Source organism: Ambystoma mexicanum, chromosome 9 (genome assembly GCF_040938575.1).
Source record: "Ambystoma mexicanum isolate Mex_15411 chromosome 9, UKY_AmexF1_1, whole genome shotgun sequence".
In the NCBI taxonomy this organism is placed as follows: domain Eukaryota; kingdom Metazoa; phylum Chordata; class Amphibia; order Caudata; family Ambystomatidae; genus Ambystoma; species Ambystoma mexicanum.
The window spans coordinates 1,477,533,467-1,477,560,163 of NC_090931.1; the positions used below are offsets into that span (position 1 = coordinate 1,477,533,467).

Sequence of the window (26,697 nt, forward strand, 5' to 3'; positions counted from 1 at the left end):
TAGTGCAGGTAATAATGGATGGAGACAGTAAGGTCTGAACATGCGGACTAACGATAGAGTTCCTCGCTAGAGATGGAAATAAGGTCAGGTTATGTGATCTTTGCTTGCAGAAGGAAAAACGTTTTACTGTGTCACATCCCAAGCTTCTGCTTAAAGGATAGTTCCGGGACTTTTTTTTTATTGTCCCTACGGTTCGGCCATGTGTTTTTAAGCATAAATCGGTAGATCGTAGAAAACTTTCCTATGGACCTTACCCGACTTTTCGTCCATTAACGCACTCGAAATCAGCCGCCATTTTCTGATAATCCTATCATTTCCCCCCATCGACCTGGCTCACCTGCGTTTGCAGCACTAAATCAAATCCCCCGCCCCTGAGCCTGACATCAGCAGACGCGTACCGCCCATTTCCCAACGCCAAAGCACGTTTCGTGTCAACAATCGCTGCGCCTCAGCTAATGAAGTGTCGCCATGGAAATGGCTGGACGCCTCTTTCCTCAATAAGTATAAACACACCGTTTCACAACACACAGCAGCAGATTTTCGATTCCATTACTCTCTCTGTGTTACTTTGAGTATTCTGTGACTCGTTTCTGTGCTCTGGTCAGCTACCTTCGCCGCTTCTAGGCCTTGTGAACACCTGTACCATCTCTGTAAATTATTTTACTTTCTTTACCACACAATGGCTACAATAATGCCGTATATGTACGAGCCCGAGTACACCGAGGAGGAACTACTGGAAAGGCAAGCACGCGAAAACGATGGGGATTCGGACGGCAGTTGGGAGGACCTGTCAACGGATGAAGAGCCTGGACCGGGTGCTTGGCCTACATTTCGGAAGGCGAGCCAAGTCCGCAATGCATCACCGAGCTGCCAGAGTTCAGGGAAGCCTGCCTCTCACGGACCGTGTTGAGGATGATGATGGTGCTTATGCACGAACTTCGCGGCACTGTTCGTCCGCGTAATCCGAGTAACGAGTAAGTATACTCTGGTTGTGATGTCAGTGATGCCACTACTATTTCATGGTCGTCTCCCACATATAAAATTACATCTACATATCATTCGAACGCATGTAAATTGGTTCCATATTGTGCATTTTCTAGATAGAATTTTTTTCAAAGCAGAATGACATTTTTTACCTGAATCGACATTGATAAGAAAGTTTTGTCATTTTAATACAGTTTGCATCTTTCTTTTTCACAGGTGGTACAGGCTGGTGGCCTATCGTTGCTTCACTTGGTGGCTTCACGGGAGGCTCGGACACCGCGTTCGGAGAGTAATACCTGCCTGTGCGGTACTTGCCATTAGACAACATTTCCCCAGCGACAGTGGACAATACCGCGGATTTTCCCTGGATGTGCTGCAACCGGAACTTTACAATGTGTAATGTTTATTATTTATGTTCAATTGAAATTAAGATCTAAAATAAAACCCAACATATATTTTAACAATGGTTGTTTTGATTTTTTAAATGAATCTAGTGTGTCTCCATTGAATAGTCTTCCTGTGCCTTGTCTTGTCACACCACATGTCTCCAGCCAGCATCCTCCCTCACGCTGGCCGCCCACCTTCAATCCACATAACCGTTGAACCCATATGCAGCAGACATACATATGTTATTTTGCGGGTTGGCATCAAGCCTCCCGGCCTTGCCTCCTCCCCCAAAAATACTTACCACACCACTTTGTTCAAGCGTTGGCAATAAAAGGCTGTTGGATTTTATTGATACAAAACATGGTTATAGGTAAATAATCAATATGGTTGATCATAATAAATCATCCTTTTGGGCACCGGGTACAGAGATGACCCCCTCTGGCCCGTGCCGCCTTGCCACCACAGGCCAGCCTGCTGCTGACTAACTGCCTAGGCATCCAGGGTCTCCAGGGTGAACTGCACCCATATATTCTCCTGGGAGGGTGAGGTATTTATAAACTCACCCCCCTGCCTTCCATGTACTAGATCCTGCAGCCTGCCTCTTACATGCAGTTAGATGGCCTCTCCTTGGTGAGGCCCTGCGGCAAACGAGTCTTGTTTGCACGACCACCGCCCCAATCCACCCCCCCCTGCCCTATCAAAGGCAGTTCGCACCGGGGTACTTGTGCTGGCAAGTGGAGCTGTCAGGGAGCGATAAAGGCCAAGAGGTGCCAAAGACCATGTACACTTCAAAGTGGTCTATAGAGCATGGGTTGTTGTTCCCATGTCTACCTCCAGACCCCGTGTCTCCTGCCAAGCATCCCCCCTCACGCTGGACGGCCCCCTGCAATCCACATAAGTGTGTCTCCATTCACGAGTCTTCCTGTGTCTTGTCTGCACGACCACCGCCCCAATCCACCCCCCCCGCCCTATCAAAGGCAGTTCGCACCGGGGTACTTGCGCTGGCAAGTGGAGCTGTCAGGGAGCGATAAAGGCCAAGAGGTGCCAAAGACCATGTACACTTCAAAGTGGTCTATAGAGCATGGGTTGTTGTTCCCATGTCTACCTCCAGACCCCGTGTCTCCTGCCAAGCATCCCCCCTCACGCTGGACGGCCCCCTGCAATCCACATAATGCCACAACATATACACGTCATTCATTCACAAACACACCCCTGTTTCGAATTCTTTATAACCCACTTCATATTTCTAATGAGAACTTCTTTGCGCTTTGCTAGTCAACCCGTGAAGGTGCTGGTTATCTGCTCTTCGTCTCTGTGAACTTCCGTGACCACTTCGAGGAAACTCGTCAGTTTGCAAACCTGTGAACTGCTCCCTGTTCTACGACAAGAAACTACTCTGATCCCTGCATCTAACTGTTTGTTCGTCAAGGTAAGGCCATGTACCATAATCATTTTGCGTCCAATTTCTTTTCGTTCAAGACAGTACATGCAAGGAACTAGTCACATGTTCTGAGTTTAGTCAAATTATCTTTCTATTTTTTTTAAGTTATTCAAATACTTATCCGCATGTGAATAACGTGTATAGTTCCAAGAACCAAAACGAACCTTGCATTGAACCTTTTATGTGTCATTTAATTTTTTAACACATTGGTATTCATAGAGAATTGTTGATCTTTACTTTTCAGAACTTTCCACAATGCCTGCCTGTTCCATTGGCGGTTGCCCTTCGAAGACCCATAATAAATCTGAAGGTACTATAATGCATGTTTTCCCTAAGACAATAGATCAGATAAGAGAATGGGTCCGATATTGCGGATATCCACCGTCTGAGCTTGAAAGTAGAGTCCTAGAAGTCTTTGCGGACAAGAGGGGTGATCGATACCGCATCTGCAGCAGGCACTTTAGCTCAGACATGTACTCCACATCATTGCTAATAAAGAAGAACACACCGCGAGCGAGGCGAAAATTGCTCTCAACCGCTATTCCCACTCTATTCGTCCACATCTCTCCACTGGTGAGTCAAGTTTACGTATTTATCTCTCGGCCTTGCGGTAGTGTGTAGCATTAGCTAACAATAATTTCCCCATTTATGTATCCACTCAATATGAAGGCGGAAGATTCTCCATCCGTGTCGTTATTGCAGTCATCAGCCACTTCAAGCGCCTATCGGGTAATCTTACTTAGCTATTCTGCCACTGACTTGTTTTGGGCATGTAAATCAATAGTTTTAATTTATCGTGTGATTATTTTACCTAATGGTACACCCTTGTACTCGTCCTCTAGTCTTTGTTTTCAGTTATAATTATTGTTATCCAAAATAATGCAAGTACTGTCTTTCAGGGAGATGCTGAGGAGTCCAACGCATTGACGACAACCGTTGATGTCACTCAGATGCTCGAGGTACGTTTCCGGACAGTTCCATCGATGGAGATCATCAGATCTTGCATTCTTGTAGCGTGATTGTTACACACAATGTTTCTTTCGTTTTTAGCCATTGATATGTCCTTCTGTCGTTGCCCTCCTATGTGTCTTCTTTTTTCAATATTGTGTTCATTACTAATGAAAGTCCTATGTTTCAGGGAGTCGATGGAGCATTAGTCCAAGAAGAAGGGAGAGCATGCAGTTACGGGTCGGCGCAACAGCTTGCAGAAGTGTGCACCGCAGTTACATCGTCCCTTGATGTTCTTATGCATTTCGAGGTATGGATGCTGACAGTTCGATCAAGCGAAATCATATGACGTGATTACATCCGCTATACTTCCTTCTTTATTAACGCAAGTACTATGTTTCAGGGAGATGACGGAGCTTCTTCTACAAGAACATCACCCCTAGTAGTTGATGCAGATCTCTGGGTGGTGACACTTCCAACGATTGAGCAAATCGAATCATATTTACATATCCATTATTTATTTTAGACAACTGATCATTTGTGCAGGTCTATTTAGATGAGCCGTTGACGCCTGCACAAAGTTTATGTTCTTTTTAACAAAATAGAAAACCATACTAATGCAATTACTGTGTTTCAGGGAGTTACTGAAGCATCATCTTCAATGATATCATCAATGGAAGTCTATGAGGAGCCCGAGGTATGGATCTTGACAGTTCCATCTAACTAGATCAACAATGCGTGAATAATTGTCGTTTGAATGTTCTACACAAAGCGTTCATTCGTGTTTTGCTATTGAGATGTACGTGGGTATTGGTCCCCAATTACATTTTGTGTTTTCAATATTATTATACATACTAATGAAAGTTCTATGTTTCAGGGAGTCGATGGAGCGTCAGTGCGTGATGGATGTGCTTATCATGAAAATATAGTCGTTGCAGCGCAAGAGGAAGTGGAGACATGCACACACGAGTCGGAGCAACAGCGTCCTGATGTTAAAGTTCGAGGCAAGAAAGTTTCAAAGAAAAGAAAGCAAAAGAAGGTTAGTGTCCTGGTCACTATATTATGTTGTTTTTCACTGTTAATAGTTCAATACTGTTAAGTTGTGTTTAAACTGAACATCCCTTTTCCAATCTGTCCTCTAGTTGCGAGTGGGTGTACGAACTAGATCTACACAGACAGTGAAGCGAACGAGAGATGTTGCTTGTCAAACCTTTTGGCAGGGACTTGAGACTGGAGATGCATCGTGCCAATGGGAAGAATATGAAGTGATTGACAACGGAGCTATACCACCACCAGCCATTGATAGTGAATGTCCTCCTGGTAGTTCGGATGCAGTCGGAGATCAATTTACAGAATCCACACCCGCAAAAACTAAGACCGCGAGAAAGTTGAAGAAATTGTTTTATTCACCCATCGCCGGAGAAGGAACAGATGTTGCAATGGAAGAGAATGAAGTGGACGACAATGAAACACCATCAATATCACTGAACATAGCGGAAGACGATATCAGAGATTCTACCTTTCATGTGAGTGACATGTCCTCAACGTTACAGGCCGAACCAGCTGGGATGCAGAGTGACAGTATAAGGAAAGAGGCCAAATTCATTGTATTCGATAGTTGTTTGATTGATATTATTATTCGGATGAAATGTGGGCATTCGGTTGGTGGGGAAGTATGTGGGGAGCCATTGATTAATGTGACTCGTGCAATTCGAGGCACTAACCTTAAAATACATGCCACCTGTACAAAATATCATCCTTTCTCATGGTCTGCACAACCCATGCTGGGGCAACTGCCAGCAGGCAATCTACTTTGTGCAGCGGCTGCACTTTTTAGTGGTTCAAGTTTTAAAAAGTTAGAGTCTTTCTTTCAGTTTGTGGGAATCCATTTCATTGCGAAAACTCAGTTCTACAAATACCAAACCGATTATCTATTTCCAGCCATTAGCGAAGCTTGGAGAATGGAAAAAATGTCTATTGATAGTACATTCGCGGGCAAACGGTTCAGGCTAGCCGGTGATGGACAGTGCGACAGCCCAGGATTTTCAGCCAAGTACTGCACCTACCACTTTCAGGACATGGAAAGTAAGAAAATTGTGAGTTCGGTGGTCGTGCAGGTGTCACAAAGTACATCCTCAGTGGCCATGGAGAAAGTTGGCTTTGTAGCATCATTGCAAGAACTACAATCGCGGGGAATGGTGATCGACCTGATAGCCACGGACAGACACGTTTCAATTGCCAAGACAATGAGAGAAGAGTACAAAAATATAAATCACCAATTTGACATTTGGCATCTTGCAAAAACAATCAATAACAAAATGTCGGCTGCAGGTAAAAAAAAAGATATGCAAGGTATTTCACAGTGGTCCAAGTCAATCAGCAACCATCTTTGGTGGAGCTCAAAAACATGTGGAGGGTCGTTGGAAATTCTACTGGAAAAATGGCGGTCGGTAATGCTACACTGTAGCAACGTTCACCGCTGGACCACAAACCAACATTTCCACAATTGTGAACATGGCCATTTGTCCACAGAGGAGGCACGGAAGAAGAAGTGGTTGATTCCTTCATCACCCACTCACAAAGCCATTGAAAAGATTGTATTTGATAAAACTATAACAAGAGATTTGAGGGGACTCACGGAATTCTGCCACACAGGAGATTTGGAGGTGTTCCACAATATGTGCCTAAAGTACAGGCCAAAACGATTGCATTTTGGCATGGAGGGCATGATAAATCAGACTGTTCTAGCGGTCTTGACACATAACCATAATGTTGGCCGTCAACAAAGTAGGACGACCGGAACTTTAGGGACGCTTCGCTACAATAAGGCCTTCACTAAAAGAAGTAAACAATGGGTTATTGAGAGACTTATTGTTGATGTCCTAGATAGGCACATACATGGAGTTGGGAACGAACCTGTGCAGGGGACAACTGCATTGCCACCCAACATTGCCTCTGTTCCATGTCCACCTAAAGAAGAGCTCATTGAGAAATACACATCACGGTTTAAATGATTGTAATTTGACTGTCTGTTCTCTCGAGTCTCCTCATGTCGCAGGCCCATTGAATATGTGTAGCTATGTATTGTGTAAATAAAAGTGATTGCTCTGTGAGTCCTGTGAGATGGCCTTACACTGAATGTAGCTAACTAGGAATGTGTGCTCGTTCAAAGTGAAGGTCAGCTGCTTTGATTTTTTCTCGGGTGCCTGAATGGCCCACGACTCAGTATAAGGTTCTATTGTTATTTGACCTTGACAGGCCGGGACCATCCCGAAAGACTTCTTTTTGGGGGTGTGGGGCAATAACGTAAGAAACGATAATGAATATAATTTCAGAAACGAAAGCCATTTAATGTTTGTTCATTAGAAGAAATAACATCGGCATAGAAGGAGTGGTATTTCGGGGCTGCCCTACGCACAGACACAATGGAAAATGCAAATATAATGTAAGTAACTCTTTAGATGAGTTTATACCGCAATTTAATTACTATACAGTAGCTTTAAAGACGGGTTAAGTTGTACTTGTTCGTTCTATGTGGCATATTGTTTTGTACCGCGCACTATCTTGAGGAGAACCATCTCCTTTTACGGAAGCACCTCAAAACCTTCCTCTTTGCTTCTGCTTTCTCTCTCCCTCTACCCTGCTACAACTGGTCCACTGTCTGCGACCTCGGCCCTGGGCCCTTCCACTCTCCACCTGCACTGCCTCCCTGTCAACCCCTGCACTGGGGGACTGTCTCAGTATCCTACAGCCCCCCCTGGACGTATAATACCCAGTTGCACTGTCCTAGCTATGAAATCATTTCCCGACCTAATATATAAAATGAATTATTTTAATAAAGATCTGATGGTGAGACTAATTTCATTTTTTATGTTTTTAAAACAGGTACATCCTTCATTATTGTATGTGTCACGAGTACCAGACACCGGCGGATGGCTTTTTCAACCGCCAGTTGCTTCTCCGCGTGAACAACGTTAGCACCCTGACCATTTTATGGGACGATCGCCAAGTACAAGTATGCCCTTACGCGGTACTAACGGCTAGATGCAACATACAGACCGTTGTGGTGGCCTAGTGCCTCGTTGTTGGAACAGCCATGCGATTATCAGTGCGACCGAAGAGCTTATTTTATCGTAAACCAACACCCTGTGTACTGCACACGAACATCGCTTGCCTCAAGACAAACTATTTTGGATCGAGAGCAAAGAAAAATGCAAATCGCTGAATATTCTCTAAACATTTGATGTCCAATAAATGTACTTTGCCAAATGTACAATCTTGCCGTTTGCTTTTAAACCACAGTTTCATATTCCGAATTGTGGCGCTGTATTGTGAAATGATCTAAGACCCTGTGTACAGCAAAGGAACATCGCGTGCCTCAAAACAAACTTTTTGGAACGTGAGCAAATAAAAATGAAAATCGCTGAATATTCTCTAAACATTTGATGTCAAATAAATGTACTTTACCAAATTTACAATCTTGCGGTATGATTTAAAAGTACAGTTTCATATTCCCAATTGTGGCGCGCTGTGTTGTGAGCTGATCTGTGTTGATTTCTGGGTTCTGTGTGGAGTCGCGTAGAAGACGCCCGGGCGCGTTTGCCTACGCAGCACAGTAACGTCACGGAGAGAGGCGGGGAATATGAATGTTTTGATAAAGTCTGTTTCAGGGGCGGGGGATTTGATTTAGTGCCGCAAAAGCAGGTGAGCCAGGTCGATGGGGGGAAATGATAGGATTATCAGAAAATGGCGGCTGATTTCGAGTGCGTTAATGGACGAAAAGTCGGGTAAGGTCCATAGGAAAGTTTTCTACGATCTACCGATTTATGCTTAAAAACACATGGCCGAACCGTAGGGACAATAAAAAAAAAGTCCCGGAACTATCCTTTAAGGGCGCCCCTATGGGCTGGAGTTACTAGAGTAAACCCCCTGCAATCCCACTGACAGCCAACAGAGGTCCTCACAGGTGGTTTTAAAACCAAGACATAAAGCCAAGAGGAAACCCTCAACTCCTCAGGAGAGGATCTACCGGTCCTCATCCACAAAACCCCCAGAACCCTTCACTGGTAAACATTGCAGTCCTTCGGAGAGGTGGAACTCCTTCAGAAATGAGCTACACCTCCTATACCCGCCAGGTGTAGTGTGCGTGAACTAGAGATATGCTGTGCATTAGAGAGAAAGAGAGAACTATACATTTTTTCCACAGATCATATCATGGGATATTATCTTGTTATCACTGTTGCAAGCTAATCATGCTGTCTTTATTACAATAAAACAGGAGGACATGCATATTTAAACCTAATTGTGACGATGCAGATAATGTGCAAAGGACCATGGGTAACATCGCGCAAAGGATTGTGGGTACCACTGAGCTGAGGCATGGATGCATTTGTGTAACAATCTTTATTGATCACAGGAAGCATGGCAGTAGTTCAGGCAGTTGAACAAATGAAAACACTGACCCAGATTCTCAAAAAAGTAACACAAATGAAGTAAGTGCAGAACATGACCTCATTTAATTTGCGTTATTTTTGGAAATGCGCAGGTTACTTTTTTGTCATAGGTGACCTGGGATTTCATGAGGGCTGGTTGGTCAGCAGAGAAGATGCGCTGGCCAGTCCTCTACCATACTTTGCTCCATGGGTGGGAGTGTAAAAAAAAGAAAACATGCATTGGCAGTTTCAACAAACTTATAACAAACAACAACTTTTGCAATGACAATGAACAAAGCGACTTTTCTTTTCCAAACTACAACTACCATAGTCTCTGTAGTCCTCTCAGCTCAGCTATGACCACATCCTGTCCCTGAGCTCCTCCTCTTCTTTTACTGTTCTTCAAGCAGATAAGTCACGTTTTGTTACCTCTCTGTATATTGAAAGTAGAGTTGTTAAGACAGACTCCTTAGACCATTACTTATGGCAGGTTACGTAGTAGGAATGATTTATTGTCATTGTTACTAGAGAGATCTAAAGATATAAAATATTATATTACGTGTAATAGCATAGGGCGCCTGACAGACGCTATCCGACAGATACTGTATATCGTTGCCGAGCATTTCGAGCACATTGAGTGACTAAAGCGTGCCACGGCGGCGGCGCAAACGAGGTGAGTATTTTTATCAGCCTGCGGTGGAGTGGACACTGTGCCGAATACCCGGCACCTCAGGAGTCCCCGAATCACAGCGGGACTGTCAGGCTCTCCTGAGAAAGCGAGCAACGGTTGCCGCGCTCCAGCCCCCACCTTCGTGAAGCGGTGGCTGGAGCCCCAAGGCAGTGTCGTAGTGCTCCGGCCCCTCCGTGGTAGGCGTGGCCAGAGCGCACAACGCTCCAGCCGCGTATGACGGCAGATTCATCGCGGATGAGGAAGCCGGCCCGGCGGTGAGAGACTCCCTCGCTAAATATAGCGACGGCACAGGAGCTCAATTATTTGCACACCGCATAGAGCGGTTAATACTGAGACCCTCTAAAGTAGGTCTCCAGAGACATTACAAGCCTCAGAGAGTCACGTGGTTCACTGCTCTCACAAAGCACGCAGCACAAACATTATCAAAGAGGCAAGTTTGAATTTGAAGCCCCCACAGGCACAAGAATCCATTACAAGTCCGGTGCAGCCACAAGCATATATATATATATATATATATATATATATATATATATATATATATACATATATATATATATATATATATATATTAAATAAATAATAATAAGGCTAACAGAATTCATTGCTTAGTATTAGGGGCATCTAGTTGGCGAAGTGGCCGTGCAAGGACACCCGATTCAGGTCTACAGGCACACGGCACTCTCCCCATAATGTCAGAATTCGAATGGATCGAAGAGGAGCAGCCATCAGACCTAGCTGCCAGCTTCAAGGAGGTGCTGGGAAGTTCGCTAATAGATGCAGTGGCTCAGGGGGTGTGCCCCCTACAAGAAAGGCTGGCAACACTGGAAGCTATGCTGAACCAGCCCAGAGACAGCACCGCAAGGACTGAGCGCACGCCCACCGGACCCTCGGGAATAGGGTCTAAGGGGAGTGTTCAGGCCCGAAAGAGGAAAGCCTCTGATGACCCCCACGGCCTTACGGATGGGGCGAAAGAAAAGGCCCCGGAGGTTGCCGACGCCTTCGCGAAGCTTAAATAAGCATGTTTGCAGTGTCTAGCAGTGCCAGACCTCACAACCCCCTCTCCCGGGGAAGATAAAGAGGGAGAAGAATACCCAGGCTCGGAAGAGGAGCCAACAGAGGGAGACCTCTCCCCACAGGAGGGTGACGAGAGGAGAAGAGAACTCCTGCTCAAGATAGACCCGAAGCTGAGCGATCTGGCATCCTATGAAGCTGCAAGAGGCAGCTCAAGGGCTACTTTTCGGTGAGACTTTCGGGAAGGAGATGGGTCGCTTCATTGGAACCTACACATCCTTAGAGAAAGTGCAGGCCTCCATCAGAAAAATATTCCCGAACAGAGTTTTTGCAGGGACCGGGCGTTTCAGGGGTCGCATGACCGGTCGACAGCAAGGAGGGAGAAGGCCCTCCAATCACAGAGCGCAGTACTGGGAGAACAGACAGCAGGATGCTTTCTTTGCGGCCAGGGGTCGTAAACCCAGAGGAGGCAGAGGAAGAGGCTTCGGCCGAGGACAAGGATTTACACCAGGTAAGAGCTACTGCCTACCCTCCAGTCGGAGGGAGGACCAGTATGTTCTGGGAAAACTACTGCGCGCTTTGCAGCGATGCCTGGATCTTGCAAATCGTAAGAGGTCTGCAGATAGAATTAGAGAGATGTGCAAAGACACCTAGCTTTATAACCAACATGTTTTTACTGCACAGAAAGGAAAACGTCTGTCCTGTGATAAATTTGAAAGAATTGAACGGTTGGATTGTATACCATCACTTCAAGATGGAAGGTATCCACCAACTAAGAGATTGCCTGAGAGAGGGAGACTGGCTAACGAGACTAGATCTGAAAGATGCATATCTGACGATTCCAGTACAGAAGCATTACAGACCATTCCTAGCTTTTGGAACGAACAGCTTTGGCAATTCAGGACTATGCCCTTCGGTCTTGCATCAGCGTCCTGGGCTTTTACCAAGCTGAGGAAACCAGTGGCATCAGCGATACGAGAGAAGGGAATCAGGCTGATTATATATCTAGATGACCTACTGCTTCTAGCAGAGGACCGGGAAACGCTAGAATATATAATTGGGTACAGGCCCTGCTACAGTCATTAGGATTCCTAGTGAACATAGAGAAATCAGATACCAAGCCTGCGCAGAGACTAGACTTTCTGGGGTTCATATTGACACGAGGAAAGTTATACTAGAACTGCCGGCGAGGAAGATACGAGATATCAAGAGAGAGATCAAGGCATGCTTAAGGCAGCAAGTAGTCTCACTGAGAGTGCTCACAAGGATCGTAGGGCTGCTTGCAGCATCCATTCAAGCCATATTACCAGGTCCCTTGCACTATCGAGCTTTACAGAGATTGAAAATAAAACATTTGCAACAGGGCCTGATGTATCATCAGCAGAGACCCCTAGATCCAGAGTCCATCACAGAACTGGAATGGTGGTGGCAGCATATGGATGCCTGGAATGGGCGTGCTATCTTCGGGGACCGGCCAAATCTGATCATAGAATCGGATGCCAGTCGACTAGGATGGGGAGCGAGATGCGGAGAGTTACAGACAGGAGGCAAATGGAGCGAAGAAGAACTCCACCTGCACATAAACTGCCTGGAGTTGCTAGCAGGCTCCCTCGCAATCAGAGCATTCACGAAGGACAAGGTGAATTCATGCATCCTGTTGAACATGGACAACATCTCAGCAGTGCGATACATAAATCACCTAGGAGGAACAAGATCCAAAATGCTAGCCGAGTTAGTGAAGGATTTTTGGCATGCGTGTCTGCAAACAGGGACGTCAGTGACGGCAGAGTAACTGCCCGGGTCATTGAAAGTGATAGCCGACTGGAACTCCTGCTACCTCACAGACTCCAGCGACTGGAAACTGGATCCGACAGTATTTTGTATGCTAGATCGGAGCTGGGGTCTGATTCACACGGATCTCTTTGCGTCTCGCCTCAATGCGCAGACAGCCAATTACTTCAGTTGGAGATTAGACCCAGGGGCTCTAGGGACGGATGCCTTCCTACAAGACTGGTCGAGTGACCTCCATTACGCGTTCCCCCCCTTCTCGATGTTGAGCAGAGTAGTAGCGAAATGTCGGAGGGAGAGAGCAGAGCTGATTGTGATAGCACCATCGTGGAAGTCACAAGTGTGGTTCCCAGCACTGATGGAACTGTCAATAGACATACCAAGAGTCCTTCCCGACAAAGAAGGACTGCTCACGGACCGAGCTGGGTTATATCATCCTCTGAGAATGAGGGGGACACTCCCGCTCATCGCGTGCAGAATATCAGGAGACACTGGGAACTGCCAGGCATTTCGATGCAAGCTGCAGAACTCTACGACGGAAAGTACGGATAGTGGACTGCAGACGCGGCTTGGGCCAAATGGACCAATTGGTGTAAAGGGAGAAGTCTTCATCCCATTTCAGCACCTGTAGTAGCTATACTGAATTTTCTCGCACAGCTCCTGCAAGACGGAAAGGCTTTCCGCACCATAGGTTTGTACAGATCAGCGATTTCGGCAGGACACTTACCGATTGAAGGGGCTCCCGGTGGGGAACACCCAGCGGTAGTGAGGCTCATTAGAGGAGCTAGATTTGCAGTGCCTCCAGAGGCTAAGTACAATACCCTATGGGACGTTACCGCTGTGTTGCGGTTAATAGAGAGCTGGCCATCGAACAGATATTTATCCCTGAAGCAGCTTTCAGGAAAGCTAGCGATGCTGCTTTGTCTCATATCCTGTAAGAGAGTATCAGACATCAGAGCATTGGGGACTAATATGAGGACCTTTGAGCTAGACGGAGTAACTTTCTCCATAGTAAGGAGGACTAAGACGGGGACTTCTGCAGTCCATAATCCGTACTTTCCGAATAATATTAAATGGTGCGTATCAAACTGCATCAAGGAGTATGAGGCTAGGACAGCAGAGAACAGAGCAGCGTGTACCTGTCATGATGCCTGCCCCCGGGCATCCAGACCGAGTCCATCAACCCAGGAAGCAGGCATCATGTCATCTGGAGCAAGCCCAGCAACCCCTGTTAGGGGCCATCTGGGTACAGTCCTGGCGCCTGTGGCGCCAGGCTCATATGGGACATCAGTCCTGGCGCCATAGGCGCCAGGCTCATATGTTTAAACTTACCTGATGCAGACCATGCTGCAAGGAATCCAAGCCCTTGTGAGGCTTGGAAGGGACTACTTTACCTAGGGAACTATTTTGTTCCTTGGGCGTGGTCGTGGAGGAATACGTGGGTGTGGAGGAATACTTACCTGGGACTACTTTGGAGGCTATTTAAACCACACCCGAAGAGCAGCACATGCTTCGCGTTATTCTGCAGTCACCATCCAGCATCCTGCCACGCCCGCTTCGAGGCCAGAGCGCCTAGAAAGGAGGAGAAAGAAGAAGAAAGGTTAGAACAAGAACATTACTGGATTTCTTACCTGATTTCGGATTCAACTCATCTTTGAACCAGAAAAAGACTTCATTTTAAACACATCGCTTCGCCAGCAGCATCGCTGCTCCATACTTACCGTCCCTCGCAGCACCACCACGGTCTGGCGCTGTCATCACTTGGTTACCGCATTCCAGCACCTAAGGGGGAACAAGGAAAAAACGACAAGGTGAGCCAAGGGAGCAAACAAGGACAATTTCTTTCCATCATATATTTACCTGATTTTACCGCCGGAGGTATTAATGACCCGAACGCCAAATCCCCTTTCGCCGCACCTGCATGAAAAGAGAAAGCAGCAAGTTTAACCTTGGCAACCTTTACCGGACAGTGTTGGATAACACAGACTCTTACCTGATCGCTTTCAGCTGCCACAAGACGAAGGAATTGGACAGAGTGATTACTCAGACATTGTGAACTCTTGAGAACTCTTCCAATATCTTCAAGCCAGTGAAGTAACTGGCCATCAACGCGCCCCTGCATTCCTCGCAGGATGGAGAGCTCATCATTCAAAACTATATGGTGAGCTTTGTGAAAGGGAATATCGGAGGTGATAAGTGGGAACGCAGTGAGGTGCTAATACTCGAATCCACGGGTGGCTAAGTCCCTTTCCCCATCTTTAGGAGACTAATTCCATGGGTCAAGCAGACAAAGCTAGGTGGGCCAGTCCAGTCAGTCATCTCTGCACTACGCATCACACTGGTGGAGACTGTGGGAGTCCAGTTCCGTCCGACAACCCTGTGGGAGCTAGGTGAGCGTAACAGTACCACCCAATTGCTAATAGCGCGTAGGGAACCCTTCCACACAGTAAAGACAGCGACCATTTCCAGATCGGTCAGAGAGATAATGCAAGCAGCGGGGATTGACTTAGAGAAGTATGGAGCGCACTCCGTAAGAGGAGCTATGGTCTCCAAAGCGTTTATGGCAGGAGCATCATTGCAAGAGATCATGTTAGCAGCAGATTGGGCAAATGATCGCACATTTAGAGAATTCTATTTTAAGCCATCAGAAAATATAGCGGCCACTGTATTGGGGAAGCTTTGAACAAGCATAATGCTTGCCTCCAGTCTTGCCATAGAATAAAGATTACCCCTGCTTTCTGTGCAGAGAGTATTAATTCTATTAAAGACTAGGAGGCGAGCATTAAATTCCTGCCCAAGCATGTATTGTTAATTATATGTACTGTACATTGTAATGCATAATGATATGAGAACAATGCATAGACGCCACCCTTATATTCTGATTTGCATTTTTCCTAGGAGAGGAGCAGAAGAATAGTTGAGCGAGGCGACAGGTTGCCAGGATGTGAACAAGCAGCCGCAGAGGTTTTCTGTAGACAGTTTGGATGGATGAAGATTCTGCACTGTTGGCGAGTCAAGGTTATGGTTTATAAGTGACAGCCAGAGCACGTAAAAGAGAGGAGGAGCTCAGGGACAGGATGTGGTCATAGCTGAACTGAGAGGACTACAGAGACTATGGGAGTTGTAGTTTGGAAGGAAAAGTCACTTTGTTCATCGTCATTGCAAAAGTTGTTGTTTGTTATAAGTTTGTTGAAACTGCTGAAGAGTGGTAATAAAGGAAGTTGAAGCATAATGCTCGCCTCCTAGTCTTTAATAGAATTAATACTCCCTGCGCAGAAAGCAGGGGTAATCTTTATTATTTGATGGACCAGTTTTCTACACTGCCATTTTATGAGGGAAAGGGAAAATGGTTGGAAGTTTTAAAATTAGAAGTTTTTAAAACAAAATTATGTGTGAAGTTTTAAAAAAAAGAATAACAGTCATGTTAGAAGTTTAAAAATATAATTGAAAATGGTCATTGAGAGAACTTTAAAAATGCATTTGTGAGAGGTTTTAAAAAGGGTCATGGTGAGAAGTCTTAAAAAAATAATGTCATTGTGAGAAGATTTTAAAAGATAAGAAATGTTCAGTAGCCTAATCTGCCCTGAGGGGTGTGCGCAGTGGGAAGAACCGCTTTAATTATTTATTTTTTTATTTATTTTTTTTATTGACCTTTAGTTTGCAAAAAAAGGACAAACTTTTTAGTCATTCTTATCCACTTCAGCTACGAGCTCAACTTTCACTGCGTTTCACGCTATTTCGAGGTCAACTTTCACTGCGTTTCATGCTATTTCTCATCAATTTAAAACATCAATAGAGATGATGTGGTAGGATCATGTCCATGAAGTTCACAACTGCACAAGTCAGTTGGTTGTTGGTTCCTGAGATTAGGTAGCTCCACCAATCTCCCATGTTCCCATTTTTTGGTGCATAACTCCCAAGGTGAAGTGAACGCTGAGCTACTATTTTGGGACATCTTATTATCAGATGTTTACTTGTTTCAATGCTTGTTGCACAAAAGCGACATTTGTCACTTTGCGTGTTTCCGTGTTTTCTTCTCCATAGAACCTCGTTGGTGGTATAGAGGTTTAGACGTAGTCTGAGGAACTGGTTCCTATGATATCGAGAAGGAAATTTGCTGAGGTATCTTGGTAGTTCGCCTATTTTTTGACACGAAGTTCCCAGATCAATTACCGATGATAGTTGGCTACGTTTTTCTATGTTTGTTATCCAGTACCAGTCCTAAATTTGACTTTCGCCACTTGTGGGATTTGCAGGACTAGAGACAAACTTGGATCCGCTGCTTTAAAGATTTTCAGTATTTTCTTCTCCCAAATATTTAGTAAGAATGCTGACGGATCTGTGCTTTTTTTGTGTAGTATTTGATACGATTTCGCGGTTGGCGACAGGCGCATTTTACGCAATACTAATATTGATTTCCACTGAATCATCGAATGTAATGAATCCAGGCCAAGTTCGTGTCTTACTGCTACCATAGATGTACTTTGTGGGAGTTTCAGAATTTTTCTCCAAAACAGACCCTCTAGGGTCGGCCAGATATTTTCGTCGATGTTCCAGCCAGCTTCGGTTCCGAAACAGATCGCTGGTGCAACCTTTTGCAAGTAGAATGTTATTATAGGTTGGAGAGAGAAGAGCCCATAATTAGCGTGCAATTTTGCTCCTTGTTGTGCGAAGGTTTTCATGCGAGTTGTTATGTCATTTATCCAGCTCCATTCTCTTATCGAGATGTTAAAGGAAATCCCTAGGTGGTAAGGTCTTTGCTTTTTCAAGTTCCACTGGGAGGTCCGAGATAAAGAGTTTAAACAGTAGAGCTGCCAGCGGACAGCCTTGTTTTACACCTTTAGATGTTCTTATTTCATCAGACAAGGTGCCCTCGGCGTTTAAGCGCACTCTAATTGTGGTATTGGCGTATAATGCCATAAGTGGCGATAGTAGATCTGGTGGGCAACCCCATGTCTTAAGTTTTTCCCACAGGAGTTCACGGTTTATACTATCGAATGCCTGTTTGAGGTCAACAAACGCAAGAAAAAGTCTTTTTTTGCTTCGTAGGTTTTCCAATTTCGCTATGTTCAACAGAACCAGGTTGAGCTCCACCCCGACTCCTTTTGTGAAGCCTGTTTGTCTTTCATCGATTATGTTAGCGCTGTTTGCCCAATTTGCGATCTTCTGCTGAAGAAAGGATGCAAAGATTTTTCCCGTGGTATCCAATAGGGCAATTGGACGATAGTTTGTTGGATCTTCACGGTTGCCCTTTTTGAAAATTGGAACTACGATCGCACTCCGCCAGGAATCTGGGATTTTTGCTACTAGTGCTATTTGATCAAATAACACCTTAATAAATTTCGCCCAGTTTTCTTTGTTGGCTTTTAGCATTGAATTGGAAATGCCGTCGGGCCCTGCTGCTCTCGAGGTCTTTAGATGTTGGATAGCATTTTCAATGTCCTCCACAGTTTCCGTTACTGCCCAGTCACAGAGTTCCGTTGTTGTTGTTACAATCGATGTTAAATTTTGGTTGTTAAAGACATTGGAGTAATGTTTTACCCACTCCGATTCGCTTACACCATTAGATAGCGCAAATGCCTTTAGCTTTAATAGTGATTTGTGATCACATGTGTTCTGTATGTAGTCATTGGGCCGTTGTCATGTCATAGTGGAGTTAAATGTTGTGGTCAACCTTCTTTCGACTATATAATGTGTCATCTGCCCCTAACTCTCCCATGATCTTGGTGAGTAAAAATACACAAGGCCAGAATTAGTGACACCTCATCTCATACTGCTGGAAATGCAAAGATACACAACTACTGGGCTCAATGGAGCAAATGTTTTTCTCATGTCCTCAACTTTCTGTATTTTGGGAGAATATTAGGAAAAATATTTGAGATATTCTTCAAAATGGCTCTATAAACCCATTGAAAGACCTTTGCACCAGCTCCTTAGCTACCAATGTTAAAGAAAGACTCTTAAATAATAGGCTAATCTCTCTACTAGATACTTTTCTAGGAGCAGCCATTCAATATATCACCGCTACATGGAAAAATAAAGACTGCCATCCCATCGCGTCTATTGGAACTCCATATGCCTATCTCACCGCTTGGAAAAAGCAATATGTGGAGACACCTTTGAAAGTACGAAGTTCTTAGAAATCTGGAACCCCTTGGAGAAGTACTTATGCAATCTCCTCCCCGACTCCACATCCAATAGCACATTGCTGGAAGTCCGCAAACTTCCCTAACTAAAACCCAGTAAGAGTCCTTCCCAGAGACCCTCTGACAGCTCCATCTAGCACAGCTCTCTCTTGAACTCAAACTATGCCGTTACAAATCAAGGCTGGGCTTCCCTCCCCCACACAACTCTCCCAAGGCTGCGCCCCTTGGCACATCAGCCACAGGGATCTTCAAGCTACACTCATCTGATCAATGCTCTACAGGTACCCTACCTATACAACACACTCCTTCACCACCTCAGAAGAATCCTCTCAGTGTCAGTAGTGAACCACTCGGTAGTTCACTTAAGATGGGTTCCCTTCTCCTTCCTTCCTTCATTTCCACTCTCACTTTCATCCTTTCTTCACATGTATCCCTTTCTCTAGCTTCTTCTCAGGAGCAACATTACAATCCATTGTAACCTTCATTTTTGTATGCACTGGAGCGCACCCGCACAGATAAATAATTTCTTGAATGCTTTTTTAACAAATAATACATTTCCTTTTATTAAAATATATACTTATATTATCCTTACCGACACCATGTAACAGAATCTGTCACGGATCAATCAATGCCAGTGATTTCTCCTTCTGATCATTCTATGCATTTTATTTGTTTATTCTGGCTCCGCCTACGTACTTGTAGCCTTGTCCCTTACATATGTTTTATATATTTCTTATCTTGCCATTTAAATTGTGTCCTTCTGTTTCCCTTTTTGAAGGCTTTGGCACAAGATTTATAATGACAAGTGTTATCTCTGTTAAGAATTCAATAAAACAGTTTGAACTATTCAATGAAAAAAAAGACTGTTAGGGAGATTTCTCACCCAAGTGCTAAATTCCCTCTACCTTAGAGCCCTCCAGCTCTTTTGCTATATTTTGGGACTTTGAACTTTTCATTTTCAATGTGTTTTACTTTTGTGTGCTTTGGTTATGGGGTTTTAAAACAACTCCAGTGGCATCATCGTTTTCTGTGTGACACACAGCACCTTCAGTGCAGTGGCACAGGGATGTCTTTAAGACTTCCCAAGGTTTAAATACCTTCTCTGGGACTGACTCCTGTCTCCCAGAGCATGTAAAGTTAAATTGGCTTTACTAGTCTCTTTAAATGTACTGACCCAGCACACACTATCTTCCTATAGAGTGCTGGAGGGGTTGCCTAGCATCCCCTGAGTCAAAACACTCATGTAAAAGTCAAATGTTACCCTTTCCTACTTTAAATGGCTAGTGGCAGTGGTTTAGATCAAACTACCATGATTTTTCCCGACCGCGAACAACAGTAGCTAAAAATCAGGTCAGCCATGTTTTTCAATATGGCGCCCAAGACCTATCTGTAAAAACAGACTCCGGTCATCTTTTTTCGCCATTTCTTTTAGGAAAGGTCCTTGTTGTGTTTGTCTTTGCGCGCCAAACCAGGTTTGGTCCCTTTGTTCATTGGCCTTTGGCTGGCTTCAGTGCTGAAGCCCTCCTCTGGCGCCTGAGTGTCAGGGGTGGACAGGATGTGAGTGAGGTGCCCGAAACCCCCTGTGCTTAGTCTCCTAGGAGACCTGAATGCACTCTGGCGTGATTGGCCGTCTGGCTGTCTGGCAAGGACAGCCCCCTACTGTTTGAGTGACAGCTAGGCTGGAATGAATGGGGAAAAAAAGTTTAAAAGCAGGTCTTTGGGACTTGGAAAACAGAGTCGACCACTGGAACGAAAGAACCGAAGACGAGCTGAAGGAGGAGGACTGCTGCAACTCCTGGACGACCGGTGAAGCCCTGCTGCAGGTCTGAATTGCCTGAAACTCCATCGACAGAGAAGCCGTTCAAGGTTAACTTCCTCCCTTGAGTTTGGTGGGAACAACCAACTTGTAAGCTGCCTGGACACCGTGCCCTCCTGGTCGAATTTTCTGCAGAGTGCTTTGGAAATCCGGATAGCCATTGACAAAGATACCAGTTTGTGATCTTTAAGGCACTCACACCTTAAACCGACGTTTTGCCAAGCTTGTGGCCTCTTCCCTGGGCAGTGCAGGAACCTCCCAACGTCCTCTTCTTGTCCCCATGACTGAAGCTCAGGAACAGCGATATCTGCTTGAACTGCCAGGAACAACTGCCTCAGGTGCAGCTCTTCTTCACTTTAAAGGTACTGTTCAAACGCGGTCCGGAAATCTTTTCGGCCACAGTGAAAGTTTGTGAAACTTTCCCGACTTCGAGAACGTGTCCTTCCCTAAATCAACAGCTAACTTTTCATCTGACCAAATTCTTCTAAGATCTGTGGCAAAGACTTAACCGTTTACTACCAGAACTGTGCTAACCTATACAAGACTCTGAACCATTGACTTTGGCCCAGGCCTATAGAATTGAATTTCTGGTTGTCAGTGGTGGCCGCTTTCATAGGGCGGGGGGGCGCCGCACCCCCACCCAGGGGAGTGGGAGGGTGCAAACAGTGTGTGCCAAGCTGAAGTTGTGCAGAACAGATTCAGAAGTTATTCTGAAATCCGTTCTGCATAATTTGTGAAATAGACGTGCAGCACAAATTCGTACTGCAAATAAGAAATTTATAATTATCTGCCGCCCGCCACTCTTTTTAAATCTTCATGGGCCGGCTGCCACAGGGGAGCGTCCCATTTTACGCAACTATTTTCTGTGTAGAGTGCATGGAGCTTGCAGTTCCACGCACTCTACCTAACCCCATCACAATTAGGAGGCCGGCGGGGCGCTAGAACATGGGCCCCGTCTGCATTATTATATGCGCAAACAGCGCACCAGTGTCAGTTGGTGCATAGCAACAGAATATCATTGGCTGTTTGCCAGCCAATGACATTGAGTGTGGGAGGGGCGATGGGCGCACGCTGCGTGCCTCCTTCACTTAGTCTTGAATCGGGCTTGTGTCCTGTTGAATGAAAGAGCTGCCCAGCAGAGACCAAGGCCCACGTGCACGGGCCTACTTTGCCAACTACTCAGTCCGGACCAGACCACCACAGTAAGCCTTTAAATCATCCGGCAGCCGGCTGCCCTGGGGAATTCAGGGCCTAGCCGCTGTTGTCCTGTAGAGTGGAAGAGCTGCCCAGCAGAGGCCAAGGCCCACGTGCACGAAGCACAGGCCTACCTTGCCATCTACTGAGTCCGGACCAGACCACCACAGTAAGCCTTAAAATCATTCTGGCAGCCGGCTGCCCTGGGGAATTCAGGGCCTAGTAGTTAGGTTCAGGACACAGGCAAATTGGTCTCCTTCACTGAGGAAAACTTGTGCGGAGTGCAGGCAAAGCATGCAGCCTCACATAAATTGTGAATATGATAATCGTCGGCGTCTCTGCCCGGCCAGGCAGCTGGTTCTCGGTGTTTACTAAACGGCTCGACACTGGCCGCTGCGCTCATTAAGGGGCTCTGCTCGAGCCTATAGTCCGTTATAAATCACCAGCTGGGGTTATCAAGGCCTCTGATTTTTAACTGTACGGGGGCATCCGACTGCTCTGAAGTGTTAGTGTGGTTAAACTGCGGGGACGTGTGTTTCTGTGAGGACTGTTTAGTCAGACTGTGTACAGTAGACAGTCCTTCGATTCCAGAGGCCTACAGTGGTAACAAAATGGGATTTCCTGACCAGATAGGGCGTCTGAAACCAAAGTCCGGTAGGGTTTGGGATGGAGTCACTCAGGGGTAAACAGGGTGCTTCTAGTAAAGAAGCCCAAGATTGCAGAAACTTCGAGAAGTGGACAGCAATATGGGACAATGGGGACATTTCTAGACAAGCCAGTGCTTCTTAAAAGCTGCTAGGCCTGGGATAGCTCGACTCGCTCGCACTGCAGTATCCTCGCCCTTGGGAAGACAGCCCAGCCGAGTGTTGATGCAGGGCCTACCCGCCTGGCCTTGTGCAGGCGGGTGCAAGCTAGTGCCGACGAACTCAATTATTTTCAGATCAAGGGAAGGCCAAATTTCATTGGTCACTTGGCCTCTCCTTGATCTGAAAATAATCGAGTTAGTCTGGAATACTGATGAAGTGACGGTGTCACGTCTGCTTAAAGTTGCTGATATTCGTTCCGCGTTACAGCTAAAGCAGAACGAATATCAGCAACTTTAAGCAGCCTGGGCCTACGGTGTGCCATAGCTGCTTAAAGCTGCTGATATTCGTACCGCTTTACACCTTTTAAAACGGAATTATGAATATCAGCATCGTCAAGCAGCCGTAGCCCTAGGGCGACCCACAGGCACTATTTTCAACAGTGCCAAGGAAGGCTCAGGCCAGGCCACCCACATCACCTCTTGTGCAGTAAGTGGTCACATGAGTGTGATTGGTGGCAGTTGCTAGACTAACAGCCACCGCTCTAACAGGGGCATGATCGCTAGAACTTCAGTGAAGTTCTAGCGATCATGCCTCTTTTATACTGAAATAATAAATCCCTCTTTACAAAATTACTGCAAATTATTTGTGTTGCCTCTCAGGAGGACGGTCTTTTCAATTAAAGGGAAACATTGCCACTGGTTTGTTTACTTACCTCTCCACAGACAGTATGAAGCGGCCTTCATTTTCGTAGTTAAAACATGTTCTCTTTTTTACACAAGTATGGAAGATGTAATTGCATAGACACCACATGTATTTTAAATAGATGCCATCGTCCTCTGTACAGCGAGGTGAGGTCACAGGGAGAGATTATGGTTTTACAGAGGCTGTGAACCGATGGCTTATCTAAGACACTTTTCCATTCAAAACGCAGCATCTTTGGTAAAGCAAGTATGATACGTGTCATTACAAAGCAAGGCTGGCTTTCATATGCAACCAGACTAGCCATTTCTTATTGAGGTATGACATTTTGTATTTAGCATCTTTGATCAAGCATTTTTGTACAGCCAGTTTGCACATGTTTTCATACTGTGGCAGGGCATTTTAAATGGTAAATCTAACTGCAGTATGTTCTTATGTGGGGATACTGCCATATATTGGCAGAACAAAAATGGACATGTTTGCTTATAGTATCATTACTGGCATTATGCACCAAGCAAACATGAGCATGTTCTTACATGGGAATAATAGGGTATAATGGTGCAGTCAGCATGGAAATGTATGGGCACAGCCAGTGTGACAATGTTTTATACTGGCACATATTGCGCAAAAAGGCATAATGAAAATGTGTTGCAGAAATGCTCCTGTGCACTGTTGGTGACTTGAATCTATTGGATTTTTTTCATGAGTTACCCTACAAAATCAGTTGCAAACTTTGGCTTTTTACCCAATTTTTCTAAAAAGTGTGCTCTAAAATGCACCATTTTCAACCCATTATTTCGGTGGGAGAACCCCCTCCATCCCCACAGTCCTCATTCATTGGTCTGGGCTCCCTCGCTACGCTTGCTCGCGGTGCCATATCGGGGAGAAATATTTGCGCCCCCCCCAGTTAAAAAATGTACCAGCCGCCACTGCTGGTTGTAATGAACTGAAACCCTTTGCCCTGCCTATGAAAGTATTTGTGCTGTTGATTCTCATAACCTTGGGCCTCATTATGAGGTTGGAGGTAAGTTACGGTCCTTACCGGCATGGAGCAAATACCGTGTCCGTGTAGCCTAGAGCCCGCTATTAGAGGGCTACTATGACTTCGCAAGCACAAGCTTTGCGCCATGCCGGTAACGACCTTACCGCCATGCCGCAAAAGACCCCAAATTCGCCCATAGCGGCATCAAGTACAGTGCAGATAGCTCCACCGCCTTCCATGCCTCCGGCAATAGCGGTGACCGATATTAGCGGTGACCGCTAATAGTGGCCACCGCTAATAGCAGTGACTGCATATAGGCAGAACCTGAAGTAGCGTCACCACACAGGAACGGGAAAGAGCACGGCGGCCATCTTGAAAAACACAATCCATTGCCATCCTTAGCACCCAGGTTCCACATCACCACCATACCTGTCAAAAAACAAACCAGCAACATATTGCAATGCCCAAGGCCCTGAAAAAAGGTGCTGTGCGCATGCGCAAGGAGTGCTTCTCCGAAGAAGTGCTCAACATGCTCGCTGACACCTTGGCAGAAAATGGGGATGTTGTGTTTTCCAAAGACATGCGCCGACCTGCACTGTTGCGCAAAAAAGAAATATGGGCGGAGGTGGCACGTAAAGTGAGTGCGGTTGGCACCACCCCGCGCACAGTGAAAGAAGTCCGGAAGCACTGGGATGACCTGCGGCTACGCGTCCGGAATATCATCTCAGCAAACCGTAGCCAGGGAATGGCAACAGGTGGTGGAGGTGGTACATCCATAAAGATGACTCGCTGGGAGGAGACTTGTGTGAGCACCATCGGAATGGAGGCAATTGAGGGAGTGGGGGATATGGAGCGAGGAGCCCCGTCATCGGCTGATGCAGGTAGGTGTCCCAAATAAACCAGTGCAATGGAAACCATGAAGATGTCCCCCCGAACTGACATTGTAATGATGCAAAGCAGGGGCCACTAGACACATGTACGCAAACCTGCCTACAGGCAGTGCACAGCACCATCTTGTCCAAATGCATGATGCACCCCATACATGTGTCAGCCCAGATGCATCCCTGCATGACCCACCCAAAAGGCAAGCAACCCGTATTTCACTGCTCCAACGGCAAATACCCCCATTCCATAGAAATGCTGCTACCCCAATGCATGCCTGATGCACGTAGACCCATCACTAATGCTCTCCCTCTCTTCGTCCCCCACAGGCACACAATCTGACAGCGATGATCATGACCCCAGGGAGCAGCCTGCTACACCAGTCAAGAAGTCCAGGGGCATGGAGGGAGCAAACAGGCCCTCAACATCAAGGGCAAGAGTGAAACCAGCACTACCTCACAAGCCCCACACAACCGAAGAACCTACAGCACCAATGTGCAATATGCCCACCACCACAGCACCCATGCCAGCCACCACCACACAGGAGCCAGTGGCTGAAGGCACTGTATCCACTGCCAGCAGTACTGTCGGAGAGGCAGCTGCCACAGCAGCCGTGTCAGATGATGAGGAACATAGTCTGACACCTGGCACACCTACCGCTACAGGCCCCCTGCAGTCACCCCACCTCTCTCCACCCAGCATACACATACCTGAGCTGTCTGCTGTGGAGTCATGGCCAGGGAGCCTCAGCCCCACGGCGAGCATGCATGAAGCACCAACCATGTCGCGTGCACCTTCGACATCCACCAGTGTCCGGGACATGCAAGAGGGGATCAGGGCAATCCAACAGTGCCAGGAGGAGCTGACAGGGCTGGTGATCCAGCACATCATCGAATGTGGCCAGGCAAGGGAGGATATCAGGGAATGCGCAGCGTCCCTCAAATCTGCCATTGAGTCTACTTCCAAAGACATAGGCAACAAATTGGCGGCTGTGAGGCAGGTCCTCACCCACATGGTGGCAGCATTGGAGGCCCTGCATCTCGCACAAGTGGTTGAACAACCTGGCACCACCTCAAATGCCAGCTTCACTCAGACCAGCCCCCTGCATAGGCCTGGGCGGAACTTGCGCAGGTCGGACAGGGGTCCACCTGATGCTGGCAGTGGACAAGGGGTGTAGGTGCAGCCTGCCATTCGGAACCCATGAAGACTAATGGTGCATGCAAGTGCACACCATGTGTGGGGAAGTTGAGGGGGGAGAGGGAGGAGGGAGAGGGTGTGTGGGGAAGTTCAGGGGGGAGGTGGAGGGGGGATAGGGTGTGTGGGGAGGTTCAGGGGGGAGTTGGAGGGGGGAGAGGGTGTGTGGGGAAGTTCAGGGGGAGGGGGAGGAGAGAGAGGGTGTGTGGGGTGGAGGGCCTGTGCATTTTCTGTTATATTTCTTCAATACACCTGTTGTGAAATGAGAATTCACATGATCGGACATTGCTTATTGT

At 46.3% G+C, this 26,697-nt stretch overlaps 1 long non-coding RNA gene across 1 annotated transcript in view; it reads right to left on the minus strand.

Moving 5' to 3' along the window:
- LOC138489819 (uncharacterized) overlaps positions 1-26,697 on the minus strand; it is a 122,895-nt gene that overhangs the window by 19,302 nt on the left and 76,896 nt on the right. The gene's annotated exons all lie outside the window — the stretch shown is intronic.